Source organism: Hyperoodon ampullatus (genome assembly GCF_949752795.1).
Source record: "Hyperoodon ampullatus genome assembly, chromosome: 11".
NCBI lineage: Eukaryota > Metazoa > Chordata > Mammalia > Artiodactyla > Ziphiidae > Hyperoodon > Hyperoodon ampullatus.
Window position 1 is genome coordinate 81,721,281 of NC_136924.1, and position 18,455 is coordinate 81,739,735.

General features: G+C 41.1%; 1 protein-coding gene across 1 annotated transcript in view; it reads left to right on the forward strand.

The window, feature by feature from the left end:
* LOC307060466 (uncharacterized protein) overlaps positions 1 to 18,455 on the forward strand; it is a gene marked incomplete at its 5' end in the record, with an annotated part of 303,642 nt that overhangs the window by 42,407 nt on the left and 242,780 nt on the right. The window contains one exon of the mRNA XM_079714967.1: positions 11,450 to 11,552. The remainder of the gene's footprint in view (positions 1 to 11,449; positions 11,553 to 18,455) is intronic.

Sequence of the window (18,455 nt, forward strand, 5' to 3'; positions counted from 1 at the left end):
CTTCTCAAAGTGAGGCATCAGAGCCCCAGGGGAGAGTGTGGACCCCTGGAGAGCTCAATGGAGCTGTACTTCTGTTTTTTCTAGCTACTCTGCCCAGGGTCATTACAATCTCAGATTCTTATAAAAATAAAACAAATAGAGTTTTAGGTAGCTTGACACATACACGTACTCTACATATAAACATGCGCATTTACATGTACATAGATGTGTATAAATGTATGAATGTGTGGATAAGTATTTATTTAATCATTAAATACATTATCTTGGCTCTCAAGAAATTACTCTCTTGAAGGATGGAGATAAATATGTGCAAGTGCTCTGGTAACCTGGGTGTTCCTAAATAAAGATACACACATGGACTCTCCAAATGTTTTATGACAGCTAGCATTTACTGAATATATACCATGTGCCGGGACTAATTTAAGCTCTTTACACATATTGGCTCAGTTAATCCTCTTAAACAGCCTTATAAGGTAGGTGCTATTTGATTCATATATATATATATATATATATGTATGATAAATATAAATATTAAATACATTTGTATGAGGTAGATACTATAATATATTCAACTTATAGGTACTATTATATATTCAGATTTCACAGAAATTAAGGAATTTGCTCAAGGTCATATGCCCAAGCAAGTGGCAAAGAGGTGGGATTCTACCCAGGCAGTTGGCTCTAGAACCAGGTGCTTATCTTCCCACCCCTAGGCTGCGTCTATGGTAAACGCAGGTTTCCAGGAAGCCTTTGGTGGGCAGGTACTCTCAGCACGCACCCCCCTGCTCCCTCTGGGTTCTCGCTGAGCAGCTGTGCACGTGATTAGTGGATTGTCAGGAGCCTCACCGATGGTCCTACCAGAGTCTGTCCTTCATCGTCAAAGGACATTGACGGTCTACAAAATCATTGTAGACTGATTTTCTTACATAGGCTCCGAGATGGAGGTATGCGTGCAGGGAGTTCATTGGCGAGAGCTCCTAGGGACCCCTATCAGGGACTGAGGGAACAGGGAAGAGTCAGCATCCACTCAGAGGGGACAGACTTGGACTGTGATGCAGTTGCGACAGAGGCCTCAGCAGACCCCGTGTGAAGTTCTAGAGCTGAGATCCCCTTCCTGAATCGAGGCAACAGTGCAGGGCCTTAGTATCCCTACCTCAAGTGGTCACTGGATGCAGGCTGCCCGAGGAGAGCAAGGCAGCTCCTTTTGGTTGAGAGCCGTTCCAGGGGAGGGAGTGGACTGTGAAGCAACAGCAGGCAACTGTCCCAGCAGCGGGGGGAATGAGAGGCACAGCCTGCAGGGAGATCTGCATCCACTATAGACCCTCAGAGTCATGGCGAAGTGGCAGGTGTTGGCCGTAGTCCTTTGAGAAAGGAGTTCCCTGCTGTTTCTCTGCAGTGTTCATCTGCCTTGGAAAGGCAGATAGTGTTATGGAGAATGATGTGTATATATGGTCGGGGGTGGTAAGTGGGATGAGGAACGAGGGAGAGAATGTTATCTCCCCTCCCACTTCTTTCCGTTCTGTGGGTGGATTACCAAAGCTCTTGCAAAACGAGGTCGGGTGGACTCAGACTTGTCAGTCTCTGGGAGGTTATGACTGATGGGCAATCTCTCCCACTCCCTCTCCCTTGAAGAAAATGTCTCGCCCACTCTCTGGGAAATTAAAGTAATATATCCCTCCGGATGGAAGCTGACTCAGTGTAAAATCCATAGCTCAGGGCTTCCCTGGTGGCGCAGTGGTTGAGAGTCCGCCTGCCGATGCAGGGGACACGGGTTCATGCCCTGGTCTGGGAAGATCCCACATGCCGTGGAGCGGCTGGTCCCGTGAGCCATGGCCACTGAGCCTGCACGTCTGGAGCCTGTGCTCTGCAACAGGAGAGGCCACAACAGTGAGAGGCCCGCATACCGCAAAAAAAAAAAAAAAAAAAAAATGCCCAGATAAAATCCATAGCTCAGGTAACTTCTATATTAAACCTGAAATGGTGAAATGATAAAATAACAAAAATATGTTTCTATAGGCTTCTCCTTTCTCAACAGCATAGAATTATTAACCCCTTCTCTTCTCTCCCCACCTTTGTTGTGTGTGTGTTTGTGTGTGTGTGTATTTTGGGGAAAACACGGAGATTTGTTATATATTTACAGCAATGTTTATCATGTATTGAAAGCTGCCTATATGCCAGATACTTTATGTATATTATTGCTAAATATCCCAATAACCTGCACAGTAGGTATTAATCACACTGTTTTTTTTTTTTTTTTTTTAAAGAAGATGTTGAGGGTAGGAGTTTATTAATTAATTAATTTATTTTTGCTGTGTTGGGTCTTCGTTTCTGTGCGAGGGCTTTCTCTAGTTGTGGTAAGCGGGGGCCACTCTTCATCGCGGTGCGCGGGCCTCTCACTATCATGGCCTCTCTTGTTGCAGAGCACAGGCTCCAGACGCGCAGGCTCAGTAGTTGTGGCTCACAGGCCTAGCCGCTCTGCGGCATGTGGGATCTTCCCAGACCAGGGCTTGAACCTGTGTCCCCTGCATTAACAGGCAGATTCTCAACCACTGCGCCACCAGGGAAGCCCAATCACACTGTTTTGTAGAAAGAGAAATTGCTGCTCAAAGAGTTTATGTGAATTGCTCATGATCCACAGCCAGTAGGTGATGGAAGCACTTTGGGCAGATCCTGAATTCACATTGCCTCTCTGTGAAAAGGGGTTTGAAATTCCTTGTGTCTCATTTGGGGTGTCTTGGGGTAGATGTTAGCAAGACGAAAGGCAAGAAAATGGATTTAGGGGTAGATAAATAGGGCTGTACTTATGCTCCTGCCCACCTTCTACAGTGCACTTTATGTATCCTGTGTGTGACGGCAGGAGCTAATTGCTTACACATCCCCAGTAACACACACAGTCTTTAACCAGAAAACTTTAATAACTGGTTTTTGCCTTGCTAGAAACAGCCTCTAATCTTCGTGGTAGAAAGTGGTGAATTTTCCTCTCACAGCTGGTGTGGGCTTCCATTACAATAGAATAGTTAACTTTTCATTTGTAGCAGGAACTTGAATAGGAATACGCAGAATACAATTGAATAATGTTGTAATCCAAACTCAAAAGAGTTTGCCTTTGGGCTTCCCTGGTGGCGCAGTGATTGAGAGTCCACCTGCCGATGCAGGGGACGCGGGTTCGTGCCCCAGTCCGGGACTATCCCACAGGCTGCGGAGCGGCTGGGCCTGTGAGCCATGGCCGCTGAGCCTGCGCGTCCGGAGCCTGTGCTCCACAACGGGAGAGGCCACAACAGTGAGAGAGGCCAGCGTACCAAAAATAAATAAATAAATAAAAGAGTTTGCCTTTAAATGTTGTTTACAGGATTTTTCCATCATATCTAACACTGAAGCTGGTAAACTTATCCAAGAACTTAAGACCCTTCGTGTTGGCTTTTCATGGGGGACATCTGAAAAGAATGCCGTTACCTAAATGATTGCTCTGCAAGGTGAATATGATCGGCTTTAGTGCCTTCCAATTAGAGAGGAGGACCCTAATCTTTGCCACTTGCTTCCAGGTCAGGAGCAAAAAAAAAAAAAAAAAAAGGTCAGTGTGAGGGCACATCATCGGTCCTTATCTTGGAGCCAGGATGGATAAAGATCTGTGTTCTCCCATCTCCCAAGAGCCTCCCCAAAGATGTTTCTTCCACAGGTTAAGTAAGTTTGGTCTCTGACATGCCCAGCACACAGCCCATGATACTTTTGTCTTAAACAGTACCAGGTTTTAGAAAATGAAGTCAGATTGTCAAATTGAAGCAGGTTAAGTGTTTGTGCAGGTTAAGGCCTTTACTCAAGGCACTGAGTTACTGAAAGATTAGCCTTATGCTGAAATACTACATGGCTGTAGAAGAAATCTGAAAAGTGCCATTTAATATTATTAAAGACTTGAAGAGAGAGGAAATGAGTCACGAGAAAAGAAGGAATTGAGGAGTAGGGTCAGTTAACTAAAGACTTAGAGACAAGTTAGGATCCGTACTGGAGAGAAAAGGAGGAAATAGAAATGTATTTGTTTTTACTGTAGTCAGTTTTTGTACTGTCATATCAGTGGTACTCAGATGGTTAAACATTGCCTACAGGTCACTTAAGTGACTAAATAGCAGTGTAGCTTTCTGAACTGTGACCATAGAAAGATGAGTGTATTCTGCTCATGACATTGTTTGGTAAAAGATTACAACAAAACCTTTAGTGACATGATACATTAGCCAATACAGCGCAACAGGACAGAAACATGGTAAGGCACACGCACTGAGCAAAGGAGGCCATACCAGGGAGGCCCCCACAAAGTACACCTTGAAGGGCGATTTCGTTTAGCACAAACCCCATAGGCATTAGCAGACAACTTAGGACATGAAGACATGAAGGTCTGTGAAATATTAATGCCGTGTAAAGTTGTTAATCTTATAGCAACCTTATGAAGAAAGGTAAGTGTGGTACAATAATAAAAAATCCTGTGTCACCAGCAGTGTTGTACCGAGTTCACCCAACAACCTCTAAGCATGTTATAAACATGTGGTTTTGCAAGGGGGAAAGCACCAGAACAGAGAGGATGGCCGTTTTACCTGAGGGCTCACAGCAGAATGAGTCCAGCCAGACCGTAGTGCTTAGTACCTCCTGAAAGTATGCTTTGTTTTCCTTCCTGATCCATTGCTCATGATCTTCCTTCCAGCCTGAGAAGGAATGGTTTGACCTCATCACCTTCTTTCTCAATCACTATGTCCCACTTCTCCCTCTGCCATCTTTGATAATGCACAGTGCTTATTGTCCATAGTTTTTAGCATGTTTGAAAAATCTAGATTGCCATGGAGTTCATCTTGATTTTTAAGATATATCTGTCTTCCCTTAAATAGAAGAAATAGGGATTTACTTATACTCTAAGACTATTCTTATACTTTTTTCTGTTTTTACCCAAACTTCTCAAATAATGCTGAAGTCGGAACAGGCAGTCCGCAAATGCATGGTAGTTGATGAATGAATGAATGAAGTAGTGTGTCTATTAGGAATTGTCAAATCATTAGTAACAATTACTTGATAATAGTGACTTTTAAAAGGGAGGTGTCTATTTTCTTTGACATAAAACAAACAAGCAGGAAGTCCAGGGCTATATAGTAACTATGCAATATTGTCAATGCCCTCAGGCTCCTTCTATGTTTCTGTCCCACTATCTTTAGCATGCAGAGACTTTTTAAAGGTTTCCTCATGGCTGTAAAACTTCTGCTGAAGTTCCAGCCATTATATCTCAGTACTGAAGAGGGAAGAAATGGGAAAGGACAAAAGGAAGCAGACCTCCCAGATGAGTCAGCTCCCTTTAAAGATCTTTGTGGGACCCCTACCCAGATGACTACTACACATATCTCATTGGTTACCTCTATTTGTAAGGGAATCTGAGAAGTATAATCTTTGGCTATGCACATTGTCATGCTGAAGAAAATTGGATTCTTTTAGGAAGGAAGAAGGATATGGGATAGGCAATTACCAATCTCTAACGTAAGTAGTGGTCAAAGTTGCCTCCTGATTGGGGTTTAATATCTTAGTATGTCTGTAAGATTAGATGTCCTCCCAATATAATGCATCTGGGGGTGGGGGAGGATGAGCAAGTCTTTGGAATTTAGACAAGGAAATATAAAAAGGAGTTATGTCAGTCATCCTAGTTGGAAAAGATGAGTCAAAGATTTGGAGATGTCAAGTTGAGGTTGTAAGGAACTGGAGCTTTTGATGAAGTTGAAAAGCACATATCATGGGAATGATAGGCATGAAGGAGCTAGAAAGATAGGCAGCTATGGTCTGAGGGTGGAACACAGGATTTAAGATTCCAGAGGCTTAGCTGATCCAGAGAGTGAGGGAAAAGCTTCAGGGCCTGGTTTCCAAAGTACACTGAGCTGAAGGTCATTAGAGTAGAAAAGATTTATAGGCTCCCGTGGAATAGAATCATATCTACTGAATGTGCTTTATATATTTCTTAGCTGTGCCAAGCACAGATGGACTTCTTTTTGCTGTAAAAATAATATAATTACATTTTAGAAAATAGAGGGGGAGAATCCTCATGTTTCCACCATCTGCACAACTCATGTCTCAGTTCCACATGTGTATGTGGTTGCAACCACAGATGATTGCCTATCCTTTTATTTTAATTCAACATTATAATGTGGGTACTTGGATATTTGTGCTCTTGGATATCACACGGGCATCTCAGGATCAAACTCATTATATTTTATAAACGTTAAAACTTTCTCGTTATAGGTTCTACATCTATCCAGCCACCAATTCAGAAATCTGGAATGACCTTTTACTGTTCCTTTTCTGCCACCCCACATAAGTATAATCATATTTTGTGCATTCTATCTCTTAGTTTCCTTCAAATCTATTCCTCCTCTTCACTTCCGTCCTGGCTACATTAGTCACTCCCCCAGCATAAATGGCAGTGGTCTCATGACTTGTCTTCCTAACTCCATAGTTGCTTCCTCCAGGCTACCCTCTTTTCTCTCAGGGTCTTGTAAAACACTAGTGTTCATATTACTTGGTCTGCTTCAAGCCCCTCAGTCAGCTCCCCCCTTACTTAGAAAAGGGTTAAATTCTTTAATGCGGCAAGCAAAGCCCTCGGTAAATGGAACTCAGTCTTACCTTCCTAGTGTCATCTCTTGCCTCTACCATTCTCCTGCGCTCAGCCACACCGCACATTAATTTCAGCAAATGTTCCCATCTTTTACACTGCGCCGTGCTGTCCCACAGCTGTTCCATTTTCTGCTGATCATCTGCTGCTCTCCTGCTGATTCACCTACTTCCTGACCTCTAAGCAGACACAAGGGCTTTCTCCTCCCTCTTCCCCTGGTTCTTCCATCACACTCCTATCACCACTCTCATCACATATTTCTGTGGCTATTCATGTTTCTGTCTCCTGCACTAGATTATGAGTAACTTGAAGGCAGGGACCAGATCTCAAGATAAAATTATCTTCCTAGTGTCTGACATATATTAGTTATCTAGGAAATGTTAAAAAACAAAACAAAACAAAACAGAAAAGCAACAACCCTCTTACACGGGGTTCCCTGTAGCTCCCATCTTGCACTCATTTCCCTCAACCTTCTTGAACGAATTGTCAATGCCATGTAGCTCTCCCCTTTTACTTCCTATTCACCTTTCCACCTCGGGGTGCTCGATTCCTACCGTCTCCACTTCCAAGAGGGGCTCTTGGACAAGTCAGCAATGCTGGCATATTGCCAAGCCCCATAAACACTTTCCAATACTTGACTGAACTGATTTATCACCTGCCTCTGACACTGGAACTACTCTCTTGGTTGGAAAGTGCTCTCTCTCTCTCTTTCTTTCTGACACTGGGCAGTCCTCTGCCCTCTCCAACCCTTTGTCCTCAAACCCTGTCTCCTCCTCTTGCCCTTCTCGAAGGTTTGGTCCTCAGCCTACCACTGTCCTTGTCTTCTGCTCGCAGTGTAGAAAACCTCCACAGTGTCATTTTAGCTCTGCAGTTTTAACTACCACTTACATTCTAATAAGTCTCTCAACTACATCCGGCCCCCGTCTCTCATCTGCACTTCCAATTTGAATATCCAGCTGCCCACTGGTCATATATATTTGTATGTTCTGTAGCCTCCTTAAACACAGTGCTCACCTGAGTTAAACATCTGTCCTCTAGCCTTTCCTCATCACAGTGCAACCCTCCCTCTCCCCACCGAAGGCTCCTTCTGATTCCTTGTGTGAGTCAGCAACACCACCAAGGACCTGGTCAGCTTCTAGCCATCAGTGCTCTCACTCTCCTCCCTCCCCCCCACAGCATTCACCATCTTCAGGTTGGCACCGCACCCTACAACGTCCTCCACTAAGTAGAGAGATCTTTTGAAACACAAATCCCACCTTGTTCTTCCTTATTTTAAACCTTTGAATAGCTTTCTGTCCTCTAGGATTAAGCAGACATTCTTTTTGTTTGTTTGTTTGTTTTTTGGCCGCGCCGTGGGCATGTGAGATATTCGTTCCCCCATCGGTGCCCCTTGCAGTGGAAGCGCAGAGTCTTAACCACCGGACCACCATGGAAGTCCCTAAGTAGACATTCTTGAGCAGGGCGCAGCCGACTCACCTTGACCTGGCCCCATTTCACCTACTGCTGCTCCCTGCTTGGCATTTTTATGCTCTAGTAACCTTGAACTACTTGTAATTCTACCTTAAGTCCTTGTCTTGTTTGTGGTAGTCCATCTGCCTGGAAAGCTCTTTAACCCTTATTCGCTCTGATGATCCTAATCATCACCCCAGGTCTCCAGACTGGACTGCTCTTCCCTGCACATTCTTGCTTAACACTCTTCCTCAGCTCTTACCACTTTACACCGAGATTGTCTTCCTCTGTTACCATTCAGCACTTATCACTTTATACTGCGATAGTCTTTCTATGTTACTTTTCCCTCATGGAAAGGCTAGGGGCTCCAGTTCTGGAATTACTCTCTTTGGGCTCAAACCCTGTGCCATACCTTATTAGCTGAGTGACCTTGGAAAAGTTACTAAACCCCTCCAATTTTGAGTCTCCCCAACTAGCAAAATGGAGATGAAAATAGAATTTAATTTTACAAAGTTGTTAGAAAATTAAAATGAGATGCACAGAGCCTGCCTCAAGGTAAAAACTCAATAAATACTTTATAATGTGATTATCATTCCTCTGCACTTTGCCTTGTTCATTCTCCTACCACCAGAGCTAAGCAGTGCTTTGCATACTGTAGGTACTCAACCTACAGTTTTTTAATTGAATGAAATTAAATGAATGAATGAATGAACTAGAGACTATTTATGCATGGTGGCCCATTAAGAGTGTACAAATGAGCCAGACAGAATAAATCTCAGTTAATAAGTGCCAACTTCTCAGTCTTACAGATACGTTCCAACATTCTATTGTAGAAACAGGCTGATGTATTTAGTACGCTGGTCGCTGCGAGCACTGCTCCCATCCACCCTTCAGGATGGAAGCACTAGCGCCTCCTGCTGCTGGCAGTATGATGCTGGCTTCTCGCAGCTGAGTGAGCGTCCCTCTCTGGTCACTGCACTGGGCTGAAAAGAGCCACTTTACCCAAGGTGCTGCCCCTGCCTGCGTCTAAACACTGGTTTCCAAGGGGGACCTTGCTTCAACTCTGGACAGCTTTGCAGGGCCATCCCAGCTGCAGAGCTCCCCCGCAGGACTGGGTAAGGCTCTGTTGGGACTTCTTTGGAGCCCAATTGCCCCCTCTGCCCGATCCTACCTAATTCCTTAACATCTGTACAAATATTGACCCCAAGAACACACCTTGTAACATCCAGTGCACAGCTTTCTGTTTTAGGGTCTGTTTCCTGGAGAATCTAGTCTGCAACATTTTGTGAAGGATGAGAGTTTGGTGAATTACTTTTTTTTTTTGGCCCCGCCCCACAGCTTGTGGGAATCTTAGTTCCCAGACCAAGGATTGAACCCGGGCCCTCCACAGTGAAAGCAGTGTCCTAACCACTGGACCGCCAGGGAAGTCCTGTTTTTAGACACAATGTATATGACATGCATATGAAATGACTACCAGTATGGCTGGCACCAAAATGGAAGATAGGTTGATGATGATTTTTTGAGGGGTGATAGGATTTAGATGGGGGTGCCAAGATAGAAGTGGCTGGTCATGGCAACTCTAACCCCTGGCTCATGCTATACCTTGAATAGTGTCAGTTGTGAGTCCTTTAGGCTCTGTGCCCGCTTACATGTATTTTCCATCACTTGTGTCCACTGGGAAGTGCAAACGTGGAAAGCAAAAGAAGTCCCCAAGTTTCCCTGCCCATGGCTTGCTCCTGGGGAAATTGGTAAACCCTGAGTTGTGATCATGTATCCCCTGGCAGGCAGTGATTGAGTCAAGTGGTGTGCTGCATTTTTATTCCTAAAAAAAGGCAGTAACATTAGAAACAATATTACCTGTTCATATTACGTTAGAATTTCACTTTAAAAGTATTTGTGATAGAGAAATACTCACTACATAACTAAAGCTAAGAGGTTTTAGTTATTAAACTTACCACAAGGGTCTAGCTCAGCATAAATTAATTCTTAGCATGGATGGCCAGGACAGGTTGGGTTTTTTAAAACATAGGGTATATCATAGTTTCTGCTTATGAATTACAAAGGAAACAGGTATACATTTTATTGTGTAAAATACACACACATAAAAAATTAAACTGCAGAATCATACAAATTAAAAAGTGGAAGTCCTCCCCCATCCCATTCCCCACGACGTCACTCTTCAGAAATAGTCACCATTAAGAGTTTGGTGTACATCTCGGAGAATGTATCTCTCATATATTTATATTTATAATAACATGGTGAAAATAACACATAAACATGGATAGTGAATCTAAATGTTAAATTTCTTAAGCTAATAAAGGTAGATATGAACACCTCTACTCTGTCATCCTTCTGTTCAGTTAAATCTCCTGAGTACGTAACACAGGCGCCTCACATTGCTAGAATATTGTCAGTTTTCCTTTTCCTTCTTTCCCAAAACAACTTCCCATGAGAACAGCAGTGGTGGGACTGCTGTGTGTTTCTTCGGAAGTTCAGCTTCTTTTGAAAATGATGATATCTCATCATGTTGCAACCTCATTAGAAGGACTTCTTATTTTCCCCCTTTTATGTTTTTAGTCCCCATGTTTATGCCACACCGAGATTTGTTGCTTTCATTAGTTCATATCACTTTCGGCTCAATAACAACAGAAAATTAGAAAGTTTCTGCTTCTAACAACATTACTAGTATTTCTCTTTCAATTTGTTTTTACCTGTCATGACTTGTTCTCTCTCCCATCCCCAAACCAACTGCGTTTCCTGTGTACATGACAGTAAAAGGCCTCAGTCATTACTGCAGAAATCATTAAGAAAGAACTCCAGATTTTGAGGCCTATAAACCATGAAATGCACTACCATTGAAAATTATACCAGTTTCCTTGGAGAATTCTAAAACATAAAAAGTTTGAACATAAAAGATTAGAAATCATCCAATTTCATTTCACTGAAGATGTACTTTTAACAACACAGCAGAATAATCTGATATGCAAACATAAAACGTCAGATCTCTGAGTGGCTTAGATTCAAATGCGTTTAGAGACCAGAATCTGGACAGATACATTTGGATAAATAGATTCAATGATTTGATGAAAGACCTTGACCGAGTCCTTTGCGTTAAGAAAGGAAATGTTACTGCTGCTTTTGAATATTTGCAGAAAACTGGGCAGAAACTAGCCAATCTAAAACTGTGCCAGTTATGTGATGAAATTAGGGGGTGTTAGCCAAAGTTGGAATTTTTTTATTAAGAAGTTATAAATTTAGATTTTTCAGGTTTTAATGAAAACATATGGTCCTTAATTATAGACAGCTACTGTTTTTCTTATAAGAAACAAAGGACTAATTTCTATTTGTGTTTTCTTTGTCATTTTATAGACAACCAAGAAGACTGCCTTTTACATGATGCATCTTACAGGCCCAGAACTTTGATCTTAACATGGCCATCCTTCTTAGAACAAAGACAATGGTAGTTAGGGAGGTGGGTAGTGATCTTCAGAATAAAGAAAGGCTACAGAGTTTTCAATTGCCACCATGTTTTTGTAACCATATACCATCTGCATTTTTTTTCTTAGTCTATTATAATAAGCATACTTGAGCCAGTCAAGCACAAACTTTCATACAGTAAATGTTTTGAATGCAGTGGCTATTAGACCTTGGCTGTTATTTACTCATACCTAATGCAGTTCACCATGCCTAGATAAATAGAGGACATTCCCCCTGCAACTATCAGCACAGCCGGTGCCTAGGACAACACACAACAAATCTGGCTGCAGCTGCCCCAGGAATCCAAGCCTGAGATTGGTGATTTTACACTGATATTCTGTTGAAACTTCCTGACTCCCGTGAGGTTAAAATCTTAGAACATCTAGAGGAAAGAAAGTAAGTACTTCTAACACAGTGCTGGAAAAGGGGCTAATAAATTCTTCAGCATTAACACCAAAATCTGATGCAAATGAATTTAATCTCCATTATATTCAGGGAGAAATTAAAGCTAGTGAATTAAATATGCAAGTCTTCTTTTGTTGAAATTCTCTTTTGCAAATATCACAATAATCTTGCATTGTCAACATTACTGGAAAACTACTTTTTATCTATTTTGAACACATTTCCCTGCTGAACATTTGTACACTTAGAATTTTGATGTTGAGTGCATTGATTAATTTTCAAGATCCTGAACTCTTTCTTTCATAATATTTTGATTTTAGGAAATAGACAAAGAAGTTTTATATGTATGTGTGTGTTATTATACTAGTATCTTTTGAAATAGATAATAAGCTGTTTTAGTTTTGCCATAAGCGTATTGTAAGTCTTTTTCTGCTCTCTTAAAAAGATATGCTAACCATAAGGTTTTTATAAGAAAGCAAAAGAGATTAGGAATTTTTAGACTTTCTATCTAATACCAAAGTATCCACAAGATGATGAGAAATATGTTCTCATAGTAAATATTTTCTGTTATTTTTTTATAGCCAAATGTTTCAATAAGATATTTCAGACTCTGGAATCACTCCTACTCATATGAAGTCTAAATATGTATTTCTCAAGTCATTAATATATTAACACATTGGTGGAGTATATTTATGTAGCTCAGTGCATTACACTTTCTACTGGTACTAAGCCAAGGATTCAGAAAAGGATGAACTGGTTTTGTGAACTTGTTGTCCTGACACGTTATGGGTTTGCACTTAGTCTAGGGCTCTTTCTCTGAACTAGGGAGGAGGTGTATTTTTGGTTTTGTAATGTAGCTTGAAGTGAAAGCAGAACATATGTCTTTTCTACCACCATATTAAAAAAATTTAGTATCTTTGATGACAGCAATTCTAAGATTGGTTGAATTGTCAAATTAAAATTCTTAATCCAGGTTCCGAGGAACCAGAGATTATATTATCTGAAAAGGTCAATGGAAAGCTATAAGACAAGATTTTTCACCAGAGTGTGTATAAATACTATACCCAATAAAATATTTAATGTAGGGATATTTGAGCCAAGTTTCATTGAACATTACATTCCTTGCTTGGAATGCATGGCACAGTGCTCAGTCTACCTGCTACCTTGTGCATGGGTCCATTTGAGTTTGCTGGCCTCTACATAAAGGACTGCATTGCCTGGAATTATTTTATTTGCTCAGTGAGATCATATACAGCTTTAAAAAACCTGGGATGCCAACAATGGTCTCTTCTCCTCCCCACCCTTCTTTTTCTTTTCTTTTCTTCACTTTTTAAAAAAAGCATAAATCTTCCCTGGAGCAATCAAGGGAATGGTAAACAGTCTCCACCGTTTACTCATTTCCTAAGTGCTACCTACAGTGGATTTGGGGGTGTTCTAAAAGGCCTGATGGCAGAACCCTCTGTGTGCTTTCCAAAGATGAATTCTCACCACACACTGCACCTAAGATGGTCCTGAAAAATCTGATGGTGGCATTCTCCCCATTCCCCACAAAAGTGTGACGTCTTTTTCCACTCAGTTAACTAAAGGCTCAAAACTATCTTGTCTAGAGCTGGTGGGACAGTGCCCTAAAGGGGGCTTCTCCAGGAGTCAGAGCACTCAGGCCATGCTGAGTCCACCCACATGGCCCATAGTCTCTGGTGTTTTTCACTATGCTCCTCAAGTGCTTGGAGTTAAAGACTTGGACTGCTCTTTTTTTTCAGTTACTGATACCAAGAATCATTTTCTAGTCCGAAATGGCTTGGAAAATAAAACAGATTAGAGAAATATCAAACCTCTGTAGAACATTTTACTAAATTCTTACCTCCTCTGGAAAGTCTTAAGTCTTGAAGAATCATATTCTAAAAGAGAAAATAGTGTTTAAAAAGGAAGGAGAAAACCAATTTTCCCAGTTTAAGAATACAAAGGTAGACGATTATTTTTTTTCTCCAAAATGAAAATTAAGGGCATTAGGGTTTAAACTAAACATTAGTTTAGTTTATTTCAGTTCAGATCAGTTCAGCACATAATTACTGAACATCTACAGGTGTTGGCATCAGATGAGGTGCTGGAGATACCAATGAAGAAGAAACAGTCTCTTCATTCAAGTAAATCAAGATCTGATGAGGGAGACAGGAACATAAAATGGACACTTTGAAAAATATGGCAAAGGCTATGATGCTCTAGGAATCCAGACGAAGGGCACTGCATTTAGCCCAGTGATGGATGGGTGGATGGATGCTGTTGGATGATGGTAATGCCTAAACTGTGAAAAGGAGGTGGCAGGCTAAGGGAGACTGGGGTGGGGAAGGGGAAAAGAAGTGAGGTTGGGGAGTTTAGAAGGCAAGTCAGGCAGAAGGAATAACATGAGCAAAGGTGGAAAGACACAGAATGAGATGTGCTAATTGGAGAGCTATGAATATCTATGAACCATGAGGAAATATTATGAGGAGGAGAACAGTAGAGGATGGGGCTAGAGGGACAGGTCCACTCGGGTCACTAAGGGCTTTAATGAGAGCATGAAGAGTAGAAAGAGAGTTGAACCAGTGACGGAACTCTAGGAAGCGTTAACATTTAAGGGCTAGGCTGTAATTAGGAGGGACCCAAACTTCTTCAGATGTGACATCTTCTTTGCACATGTGTATGTATGTGTGTAGAGGGATTAGAGAATGCACTTTAATGCTAAAACAAAACAACTCTTCCCAATACCCTCAACTCTGAAAATCCTCCAAATTTTGTCATTCATTCTTTATCAGGATAATAGAAGGCTTCTAAGAAATTTAAGAGGCACACTCATATTTTTTTCTCCTTTCAATTTGTGATTTTGAGCATAGAAGGACCTTGGTTAGCCATACTGAGACCCAAACTACTTCCAATAGAATCTAGTTCTTCATTTCATCTGGGAAAGGCATACAGGTGGGTTTATTTCACTCTTTTCTGAATAGAAATAAGGCGGCAGTCATTAGTTATTCATTTATTTGGTCAGAAATTTGACAAATATTTAGTGAGCTCCTACAGTGTGCATAGCTAGGCACTGTGGAGGATAGAAAGATGAATAAGACACAATTTGCCTGTATCTAAACCAGCGGTCCCCAACCTTTTTGGCACCAGGGACTGGTTTCGTGGAAGACAGTTTTTCCACAGACCAGGTGAGGGGGATGTTTTCGGGATGACTCAAGTGCATTACATTTATTGTGCACTTTATTTCTATTATTATTACATTGTAATATATAATGAAATGATTATACAACTCACCATAATGCAGAGTCAGTGGGAGCCCTGAGCTTGTTTTCACTTACCACTCACTGATAGTGCTTTGATATGAGTCTGCGTACAATTGATTTATTATGGCCTCTGTGCAGGCAAACCTCTCTGCTAATGATAACCTGTATTTGCAGCCGCTCCCCAGTGCTAGCATCACCGCCTCAGCTCCACCTCAGATCATCAGGCATTAGATTCTCATAAGGAGCATGCAACCTAGATCCCTCGCATGCGCAGTTCACAGTAGGGTTCGTGCTCCTATGAGAATCTAATGCAGCCACTGATCTGACAGGAGGCAGACCTCAGGCGGTAATGCGAGCGATGGGGAGCGGCTGTAAATACAGATGAAGCTTCGCTCACCCGACCTCCTGCTGTGTGACCTGGGGGTTGGGGACACCTTGTTTTTGTTTTTGTTAACATCTTTATTGGAGTATAATTGCTTTACAATGTTGTGTTAGTTTCTGCTGTATAACAAAGTGGATCAGCTATGTGTATACATATATCCCCTCCTTCTTGTGTCTGCCTCTCACCCTCCCTATCCCACCCCTCTAGATAGTCACAGAGCACAGAGCTGATCTCCCGGTGCTGCGCAGCTGCTTCCTACTAGCTATCTATTTTACATTGGGTAGTGTAAATACGTCAGTGCTACCCTCTCACTTTGTCCCAGCTTACCCTTCCCCCTCCCCTTGTCCTCAAGTCCATTCTCTACGTCTGCATCTTTATTCCTGTCCTGACCGTAGTTTCATCAGAACCTTTTTTTTTTTTTAGATTCCATATATATGTGTTAACATATGGTATTTGTTTTTCTCTTTCTGACTTACTTCACTCTGTATTGCAGACTCTAGGTCCATCCACCTCACCGCAAATAACTCAATTTCGTTTCTTTTTATGGCTGAGTAATATTCCATTGTATATGTGTGCTACATCTTCTTTATCCATTCATGTGTCAGTAGACACTTAGGTTGCTTCCATGTCTCGGCTATTGTAAATAGTGCTACTGTAAATAGTGCTGCAATGAACAAAAACATGACTCTTTTTGAATTATGGTTTTCTCAGAGTATAAGCCCAGTAGTAGGATTGCTGGGTCATATGGTACTTCTATTTTTAATTTTCTAAGGAACCTCCATACTGTTTTCCATAGTGGATGTATCAATTTACATTCCCACCAGCAGTGCAAGAGGGTTCCCTTTTTTCCACACACTCTCCAGCATTTATTGATTATAGATTTTTTGGGGATGACCATTCTGACCGGTGTCAGGTGATACCTCATTGTAGCTTTGATTTGCATTTCTCTAATGATTAATGATGTTGAGCATCCTTTCATGTGTTTGTTGGCAATCTGTATATCTTCTTTGGAGAAATGCCTATTTAGGTCTTGTGCCCATTTTTTGATTGGGTTGTTGGTTTTTTTTAATATTGAGCTGCATGAGCTATTTATATATTTTGGAGATTAATCCTTTGTCCATTGATTCATTTGCAAATATTTTCTCCCATTCTGAGGGTTGTCTTTTTGTCTTGTTTATGGTTTCCTTTGCTGTGGAAAAGCTTTGAAGTTTCATTAGGTCCCATTTGTTTATTTTTGTTTTTATTTCCATTTGTCTAGGAGGTGGGTCAAAAAGGATCTTGCTGTGATTTGTGTCATAGAGTGTTCTGCCTGTTTTCCTCTAAGAGTTTTGTAGTGTCTGGCCATAATTACATTTAGGTCTTTAATCCATTTTGAGTTTATTTTTGTGTATGGCATTAGGAAGTTTTCCAATTTCATTCTTTTACATGGAGCTGTCCAGTTTTCCCAGCACCACTTATTAAAGAGGCTGTCTTTTCTCCATTGTATATTCTTTCCTCTTTTATCAAAGATAAAGTGACCATATGTGTGTGGGTTTATCTCTGGGCTTTCTATCCTGTTCCATTGATCCGTATTTCTGGTTTTGTGCCAGTACCATACTGTTTTGATTACTGTAGCTTTGTAGTATAACCTGACGTCTGGGAGCCTGATTCCTCCAGCTCTGTTTTTCTTTCTCAAGAGTGCTTTGGCTATTTGGAGTCTTTTGTGTTTTCATACAAACTGTGCAGTTTTTTGTTCTAGTTCTGTGAAAAATGCCATTGGTAGTTTGATAGGGATTGCATTGAATCTGTAGATTGCTTTGGGTAGTATGCCTACTTTCTGGAGAGTTTTTATCATAATTGGGTGTTGAATTTTGTCAAAAGTTTTTTCTGCATCTATTGAGATGATCATATTGTTTTTCTCCTTCAATTTGTTAATATGGTGTATCACATTGATTGATTTGCATATATTGCAGAATCCTTGCATTCCTGGAATAAACCTCACTTGATCACAGTGTATGATCCTTTTAATGTGCTGTTGGATTCTGTTTGCTAGTATTTTGTTGAGGATTTTTGCATCTATGTTCATCAGTGATATTGGCCTGTAGTGTTCTTCGTTTGTGACATCTTTGTCTGGTTTTGGTATCAGGGTGATGTTGGCCTCGTAGAATGAGTTTGGTAGTGTTCCTCCCTCTGCTGTATTTTGGAAGAGTTTAAGAAGGATAGATCTTAGCTCTTCTCTAAATGTTTGATAGAATTCGCCTGTGAAGCCATCTGGTCTGGGGCTTTTGTTTCTTGGAAGATTTTTAATCACAGTTTTAATTTCAGTGCTTGTGATAGGTCTGTTTATATTTTCTATTTCTTCCTGGTTCAGTCTTGGAAGGTTCTGCTTTTCTAAGCATTTGTCCCTTTCTTCCAGGTTGTCCATTTTATTGGCATAGAGTTGCTTGTAGTAATCTTTCATGATCCTTTGTATTTCTGCAGTGTCAGTTGTTACTGCTTTTTCATTTCTAATTCTATTGATTTGAGTCTTTTCCCTTTTTTTCTTGATGACTCTAGCTAATGGTTTATCAATTTTGCTTCTCAAAGAACCAGCTTTTACTTGTATTGATCTTTGCTATTGTTTCCTTCATTTCTTTTTCATTTATTTCTGACCTGATCTTTATGATTTCTTTCCTTCTCTTGACTTTGGGTTTGTTTTTTTTCTCTCTCTCTAATTGCTTTCGGTGTTCACTTAGGTTGTTTATTTGAGATATTTTTGTTTCTTGAGGTAAGATTGTATTGCTGTAAACTTCCCCCTTAGAACTGCTTTTGCTACATCCCATAGGTTTTGGGTCGTCGTGTTTTCATGGTCATTTGTTTCTAGGTATTTTTTGAT